This window comes from Cynoglossus semilaevis, chromosome W (genome assembly GCF_000523025.1).
Source record: "Cynoglossus semilaevis isolate Cse_v1.0 chromosome W, Cse_v1.0, whole genome shotgun sequence".
NCBI lineage: Eukaryota > Metazoa > Chordata > Actinopteri > Pleuronectiformes > Cynoglossidae > Cynoglossus > Cynoglossus semilaevis.
In genome coordinates this window covers 8,389,716-8,398,869 of record NC_024327.1, presented here as the reverse complement: position 1 = coordinate 8,398,869, position 9,154 = coordinate 8,389,716, and the positions used below count along the sequence as shown (strand labels likewise).

Below are 9,154 nucleotides of genomic sequence, written 5' to 3'. Positions count from 1 at the left end.
TGCTTAATTGGTAGTGGGCTTTCGAGCCTATACAGCTTGGAGTAAGACAACGTGCATAAAGAGGATGATATGGTCAAAATACTCATTTGCCTAATAATTCTGCACTCCCTGTATTCATGAAAGCGTGAATGGTGGTGTAAGTGCAGAAGATATTTGCATTTAAACATATTTCAGGATCAGGAACTACTAGAAAGAAAAAGCAAATTTTCTTAAATAAAAAAAAAACTAACCAATGGAAGGGATGTTTTTGTTTGACATTTTTTCTAATTAATTACATGTTAAGATTGTTTCTTTGACACAAGGAGTCAACATTCCTATTTTTGAACTGAAGGTTCAGTATAAATCAGTGTCTGGACATTACCTTTAAACGAGCAACCAGACCGAATTCCTGTCTTTTGTACAGCAGCCTATAGATATTGTTAAGCTGGAACAAGGCCTCTGTCACAGGCGGAGTCTCCGTTTCATTGGACAAGTAGTTTAACAAGTTGAGCACCTGACGAAATGAAACACGTCCCAGTCTGTGGACAGTGAGGGAACGGAAAAAGCAGTGGACAAAAATTTGATTAACAGAAAAATGTAAAATCTGTGTAGTTAACTTAAAATTAATTTTAAAGATTTTTTTTCTTTTAAAGATAGTTTTTCTTACCTTGAGAGAGCAAACATGTTGTGAATGAGTGAGGCATGGTCTTCACTCCTAAGAATGCTGACATTATTGGACAGAGCCATCCTAAGAGCGGCCCAGCCGTCATCATCATAGTGAACGATATAGAAGCCTGTGTTTCTGTAGTTCAGCTTTAGCCACTTTACACTTCCCGGTACTCTAAGAGTGGCTAGGAAAAACAGACAACAACGTTAGCAGACATGGACTCTACTATGGCACAACTTTGCTGAACTGGAACGTACAGTATATTTAGATGAGACCCCAGTTCTCGATGGCTCCTGCCAGAAAGTCAGGGATGGCCACCAATTTGTGGAAAGAAAGACAAGAATAATCTTAATAGATTAAATTAAATAAATATAATTTAAAACATGTCTATGTAACGTGTTGTGTAAAATGTCTGCACTTTTAGTTACCTAGTTTTTTAAGAGGGTAATTTATTTCAAAGAAATTGTTGTAGAACTCCAAGAGTCTGGAGGCTGCCTCCAGAGCATACATAGTATGCTGCTTTTTCTCTGGCACTGAATACACCGACACCTGAGGGGCCACACATACCAGAAACACACAGACCACATATAAAACAAACCAGATCGACTGACAAAATCAAAGAAATTGTTGTTTTAATCAAACCCACCTGCGTGTTTGAGACATTTGTGCTGATGGAGGTGAAATTAGCAACAATAAAAGCTACCAGGTAAGTACTCATGTTGACTTTAGAGTGTTCAAACTCATCTCGAATAAGGCCTCCAGGAAGAGCTGTGGATTGAGCCTAAAAAATACAAACAACAACTTCCATCTGATGTGCTCATGCTGACATCCAACAAAATTGCTTTTAAAGCTAATACAGGCCAAAAAATAAAATGTATATGATGGATTACAACAAATATAATTATAATATTAAAGTGACAAGTTCAAAAAGAAGTAATGAAGAGAAGAAGATGCTTAAGTTAAACACCACAGAGTGTAATTAGATTTGAAAAGATGTTACCTTAGGCATGTTAAGTCTGGTTTCCTGTTGATTTTAATCAGAAAGGTGGCTTTAAAACTGGGCTCACCAAAGCAGGGGAAGGTCTTCTTGGCTGATAGTGGTTCAAACTGGGTTGCAGCCAAGACCCTAGAATGATGAGAGATGACAAGAATTATGTATACATACATTCAACAACAATGTTTTTAGTCACTCACTTGAAGAACTCACATCAAATCCAATCCGAGTCAATCTTACCTTCTGACTCCATCCATCTCAGTGTACGAGATGTTGTAGAAACCATCGTAGGTGTGTGAGAGGTTGGTGGAGTAGTCTATGGTCAAAACACAGAACTGGCCTGCTTTTAGCTCCGTGGAGAACTTGATGGCCAACTGCTGTCTGGGTTTATATTCCAGTAAAGTCACATTGCTGGCCTGCCCATTTTCTAGAACATTAACCAGCTAAACACTTGAGATTAAAACAACAAAAACTAAGAGTTTTGAAACATACAAACATCAGATAAAGATTTGTACGATTTGTATGATTCAGGTAGTTGCTCTTTGAATGCTGTTTAAATCGACTTAAGCCTGTAATTGCACACTCATTTGCACAGGAACACAAGCTCTTACCCTAAAGGTAGCTTTAGCTATGATGAGATTAGCACCATAAAAGACAATGATCTTGGTTTTGTGGAGGACAGTCATGTTGATGACGGTGTGCCCAGTGAAGGTCATTGAGTCAAAGTCAGGGCTGATGGTGAGGTTGTAGCTGACAGGATGTATGCTGTAAGGCAACCGATACTGGGCCCAAGGAAACAGTTCTCCATTGGTGGACACAGGGTAGACCGGCTCCAAGGGTGCAGTCTGATTTGGTCTATGACAACCCGCCTGTAAAGGAGTGTTTATGTCAGTGAAGGAGATTTTGGGTAGAGAATGACTGATTATGGTATTGTGATTATGTTGTTGTCTTACCCTTGCGAAGGTGCATCCAGGTAAAAAGTACAGAACCATGACTATAGAGACTATGATCACCAGAAATAGCACACATACAACCATGGTCCTGGCTGAAGGAAGAGAAAGAGACCTGAAACCAAAAAAGAAAGGCATTCTGGTCAAATCTGACACATAGAGATTGTTAGCATATAAAACTAATATGTCAACTTGGTTTCTCCTGCTCTACAGGTTTGTTTACTCTCTGCGAATCTGGTGGTTCTAAAATGCTTTTAAACTTAGGAGTGAACCAAACCACACAGGTGTTCAGACATTTGTTTATTGAATTCAGTTTGAACTAATTTTAAGGCCTTTAAGCATTTATTCTGGACTTTGTAATCTCTTGGTATGCAACAAAATCAATTGTTAGACATGTAGAGATGACGACATGCATGACAAAAGTTTTTTCCCCATTTTTTCCTCATTTCATTTTTTTGTTTACATAGTTAAAAAAAACTCAAGGTTGAGATAAATTTACAATTTTAAGTGGATCTTTTCAGTTTTGCTATTACCTTTCACATTGTCACACAAAAACATTATTAAGGTTTTAGTACTGACTTAGTTCAATATTTACTGTCTTTGATCATTTTTTATAGTCATTTTTTAACATTGCCTATGATATTGGTATTTTACATAATTGTGTTGAGGCATATATTCCTTTCAACACACCGTACAGCAGACTAAAACTCACTCAAGTGTATCACCTGGGTGGACCCTGTCTAGTGTAAAGGGAGGAAATTAATCTGTGAGCAGAGCTACAGTTCACGAAGGACATCCCCAGCAGACGTGTCGAAGACTCATAGTCCTCCTCATCTTCGTCTAGGTCATTCTCTCCCACAGGGGACAGATAGGGTCTCGAACAGGTGACAGATGACATGTGAAAGTGTTTGCTTTTCAAATAGAAGTACAGTTTAATAAATATACCGAAACAAAGAAGAATTAAGCCTGAAGGCATAAGCATCCTAATGTGTTGTTGTATCTAAATTATAGTTTGTGTAGCACCCTTAGTAGGAGAAGACACGCTACGGTACATCCTTTAACATTTTTTTTTACCCATTGAAATGGACACACCAGATGGAGATATTGTTAATACATGCAGCGCTTTACTCTCATTTGCCCTTAAAAAACAATATGTGCAAAACTGATAAGGATTTAGGCACGAATGCGGAAGTAAAGATTACAACTGTCAGCCCTTATTATCTATAGGGGGGAAAAAACAAATCAATTGTTGTGTTGATAAAAAAGTAGATATAAATGTTGTCTTTCAATATTTCTGGTGTACCTGACACCTATTTGTCTCAGTTTTACTTTAACAATGTGTTACTTCAAAATGAAAATGTTTACTTTCACCATGTTATTGATTGAGGTGATTATAAATGAAAATACAAGAGCAGTCTGTATGCCGAGTAAGTGGTTCTTAGTTTACGTGGCCTGTTACTAATCTAGTGGAATATCCTGTTCCATTCATTTAATAAACATCTGGAGATTTTCAGCCGATGGTTCAGACACATGACATAAGGTTGAAAAAGCATACTGGAAATGTTGTAGAGTCTTTGGCTAAATCCACGTCGTCAGGCTCTTCTTCAAACATGCTGTTCTTGATCATGTTCCGTTCTGGAAAAAGGACAGGAACTAAATGATGGAGAGGCAAATATCTGAGAGGGAGGAACTTCACTTACATAATAGATGTACAGTCCCCTCCAAAAGTATTGGAACGGCAAGGTCAATTCCTTTGTTTTTGTTGTATACTGAAGACATTTGGGTTTCAGATCAAAAGATAAATCGGCTGATTCTGGGTTACCAAGGACGTTTAATACTTAACAAGGAAGAAAAAGATAACACACTGGAAACTATTTTTTTCCAATTTTATTTATTTTCTACGGAGCCCCTAAAGGGACATGGGGAAAAAGAAAAAAGAAACATATCTCGTGCGCACAAGATACTTTCTCGTGAGCACGAAAAAGTATATCTAAGACATTTTGCCACACATACATACAGGGTAATACATAAAAAAAACCAATCATGTACAGTACGTATGGTTGGGAAATCTAAGATACTGGCATGTCATGCGTGACATATGTACTGTATATATGGTGAGCATTTAATTAATGTAGGGTACCTCATTTAGACACAGAAGGGCACTGTTGTTCTACTGTTGATAACAGTGTAGGGAGGTTAGTGAGTGGTAAATACGTATATACGTAAATCATCCTCATCCTTCATCCTCCTCATCCTTCTGAGAGTACGCATACTATTAAAAATCTCATCCACTGAGCCCAATAATTGTAAAATCTCACCATGCCTCAAGCCAAGCATAAAGTACAATTCAACTGAATCGTGTAAACGAGCCATATTCTTGGCTCGCAGGTGGACTTTCATCATTTCATTAATTACAATGTTATTTATAGAGCGCATTTCATGCACAAAGCAAACTCAGTGTGGTTTACAGACATCACGTAATTACGTGAAAGTTATCACGAAATACACTGGTCCCTCTCCTATCGCAGTCGTTGCTTTTCAAGACCCAAGAAATGGGAAAAGCGTAGTAGAGTCCAGATAGTTATTAATGATTTACGTATATACGTATTTACCCTTCACGAACCTTCCTACACTGTTATCAACAGTCGAACAACAACAACAGTGCCCTCCTGTGTCTAACTGAGGTATCCTACATTAATTAAATGCTCACCATATATACAGTACATATGTCACGCATGACATGCCGGTATCTTAGATTTCCCAACTGTACGTACTGTACATGATTGTTTTTTTTTTTAATGTATTACCCTCTATGTATGTGTGGCAAAATGTCTTAGATATATTTTCTCGTGAGCACGAGATACGTTTTTGTTTTGTTTTTTCCCCATGTCCCTTTAGGGGCTCCGTAATTTTTAGCTCTTTATTGGATAATTTTACCGGTGGTACCAGCAGAAAAAGCTACTTGCACTGGTGCAAGCTGGGTACCAAATTACGTGCACTGCTCCAATTTTACGTGCACAAACTGGTGCATGCACGAGGTAATCGAGCCCTGAAAAGTATTGGAACAGACAGTATTAAATTAACTTAACCGTTGTAAGGTCTAGGTGACCCCCGGGACAATATGTCTTTGTGTCAAATGACAATTCATCATTTGAGTTCTTTGGATGTTTTCTAGAAAGCATTAGAGAGCAGGTTGAATGTGAAGTTGGAGTAGGCTATTCTGCTGTGTTTTGACTGTAAGAGTGAGTCATGTGCAGTGAAATCAGTCTTTGTGTTGTTAGTATCACTGACAACACACTGACACACAGCCTCCAGCTGTAAACAGCAGATGAAACAGTTTTAGGCTTTATTAGATTAAAGAAAAGTCACAGCAGGCCACTGTGTCCTCTAGTAAATGTCACTGACTGGGCGCATGTGGGCAGCTAACGTCAGTTATCTAGCTGGCCTGCTGCCGTTAGCTCTATCACACACAGGACTGACTGTGATATGTTTTCTTACCTGTAATTCTGCTGTCAAACTGATCCATGGTTATGATTTGTCACAGACCTTCAGCCAAGCGTCAGAAACAAGAGCAGCTGTTCGCTTTGACAGCAGCCTCACAGACAATGCAGAGGCCAAACCACAATAACCACAGGCGATGATGAGCTGGCCCTCACTGTACAGAGGCTACAGCTAACAGGAAAACAACTTCCACCAACACTGACTAGCACCAATGCACTCATTCAGCTAACGCTACCTGGGGTACACAACTTTATCCTTTATAGCTTTTAACGGAACTGAAACATAAACAAGATACTTTACATTTAAATCTTCACTTAAGAATAAATAAAGTGAAAAGCTTCTGTAGACAAACATTGCCGACCGCCCATCAACTTAAAATACTCGCATGTGATTGGCTAAAACTACACACAAAGTGGCAGACTTCGGCTCATGCACAGGCACAATGTGTGAACGCACTTTCATTATCTAATCTATAATAAACACCTCAGAATTTATTATATATTAACCCTTGTAAGGTCCTTCGGGTCTAGGTGACCCCCGGGACAATATGTCTTTGTGTGTGTGTGTGTGTGCGTGCGTGAGTATGCGTGCGTGTGCACCATAACCCTTACTTGCAATAACTGCATCGAGTCTGCGACCCATTAACTTCACCAGGCTGTTGCATTCTTCATTTGAAATGCTGTTCCAGGCATTTACTGCAGCCTCTTTCAGTTCTTGTTTGTTTCTGGGGGTTTCTCCCTTCAGTCTCCTCTTCAGGAGGGAAAATGCATGCTCTATTAGGTTATGGTCTAGTGATTGACTTGGCCAGTCCAAGACCTTCCACTTTTCCCCCTGATGAAGTCCTTTGTTGTGTGTTTTGGGTCATTGTCTTGTTGCATGATGAAGCTTCTCCCGATTGGTTTGGATGCATTTTTCTGTAAATTGCCAGACAAAATTCTTTTGTAGACTTCAGAATTCATTTTGCTGTTACCTTCATGAATTACATCATCAATAAAGATGAGTGAGCCTGTTCCAGAAGCAGGGTTAGAACCATGACATTACCGCCACCATGCTTCACAGATGAGCTTGTATGTTTTGGATGATAAGTAGATCCTTTCTTTCTCCATACGTTGGCCTTTCCATCACTTTGGTAGAGGTTAATCTTGGTTTCATCAGTCCATGAAACTGTTCCAAAACTTTTGTGGCTGATCTCTGTACTTCTTTGCAAAATCCAATCTGGTCTTCTGATTCTTTTTGCTGATGAGTGGTTTGCATCTTGTGGTATGGCCTCTATATTTCTTCTCTCGAAGTCTTCTTCGAACAGTGGATTGTGATACATTTACCCCTGCCCTGTGGAGGTTGGCAGTGATGTCAGTGACTGTTGTCTTTGGGTGTTTCTACACAGTTCACAATGTTTCTGTCATCACCTGCTGTTGTTACCCTTGGCTGACCTGTTCGATGTCTGTTGCTCAGTACACCAGTAGTTTCTTTCTTTTTCAGGACATTTCAAATTGTTGTACTGGCTATGCCCAATGTTTGTGCAATAGCTCTGATCGATTTTCCCTCTTCTCTCAGCTTCAAAATAGTTTGCTTTTCTCCCATAGACAGCTCTCTGGTCTTCATGTTTACTCAACAGCAAATACAGTTTTCACAGGTGAAAACCAAAGCCAAAAACAAGATATATTTAATGTTTCAGCAATCAATCTAAAAGGCAACACCTGAGCAACGAGAAAGTCACATGTTCTAATGCTTTTGCTCACTTGAAAAGTAGGTGGGTGCAAAGAAAAGGTGCTCTGTCCTGAGTTGTTTAACACATCTAGATGTCAATACCATGAAATATAAGCTGGAATTCTGAACTTTTGTCTCATATTCATCTTTTGATCTGAAACCCAAATGTCTTCAGTATACAACAAAAACAAAGGAATTGACCTTGCTGTTCCAATACTTTTGGAGGACTGGATATGGGTTCTGCAAATAGAGCAGTGTTTGTAAGGCAATATGCAAAGGAAAATATTGGTCATATTTCACTAACACAATGCGCAGTCAACATGAAAGCTTCTTCAGTTTCCTGTTGGTAAATTTCCTGCAGTATTTCCTGTTTCCTTGACCTACAAAACCACCCCTTTTTTTAAGAACTTGACATTTAAGAATCAGTTGAAGCATGATTTAAAAAGCATTTCTCTTCATAAACTTTGTTACCTACATGTTTGCAGGGCCACTCGTTTAACTGCAGTTTAACTCATTTAAGAGCTCCAAACAAGGTTTGTACTATGATAACGTTTTACAAACTGATACAAGTATGAATATTTTAATTTGTGTACTTGCGGATACTGAGTGGTATCACCTTTTCAGGTACTTCTTGAGGTTGGTTTTCAATAAATATACAACAAACTGGAAGGCAGTGTTTAAAGGTGGAACAGCTTCACAGAAAATAAGATGACTGTACAGTGTTTTGGTGAAAGTCTACCTCAAACCACGGTGAGGACACCAGGCGAAAAAATACTTACAGTCACTCTGTTATGCATTAACAGTAATCTATTTCAATCCAAGTAACAAATACTGTATTTATATGTTGAGCACATCTATCCACTGAACTGACACTGAACTGAGGAGCAATTTTTAAAAAATGCAGGCATCAGGTCACTAGAGCTGCACACATTTTAGAGTAAGAGTATTTGAATGTATCAGGCTGCTACGAATACTTCATACCTAAGAAATACAAATACTAGAGTGTTAGTTATTATCTACCCTGCATAACTTAAACTTCTGCATTTCTAACAAAAATCTGCACCATCAGCATCCTGAGAAAGATGACCACTCTCCATATAATTATGCTTGCGGACTCAGCATTTCCAGAAACAATCAGAGATATGGTCCACTGCCTAATGAAATAACATTAGACGTGGTTAAATGCTATGCACAGCATTTCCTCCATTCAGTCCTACATTCCATTTGCACTCATTACAAGGCAAGGACAATGCATTTCAAATTCAACTAGGTTAACATCAAGATAGGCATGAATTAAGTAGACAGAATGTGAATGAAGAAAAATTGTTCACGGAGGACAAAAAAAAGCTCTTAAAA

At 38.7% G+C, this 9,154-nt stretch overlaps 1 pseudogene; it reads right to left on the bottom strand.

Annotated features, from left to right (window-relative positions):
- LOC103397114 (leucyl-cystinyl aminopeptidase-like) overlaps positions 1-7,232 on the bottom strand; it is a 9,298-nt pseudogene extending 2,066 nt beyond the window's left edge.
- Positions 7,233-9,154: the final 1,922 nt, after the last annotated feature.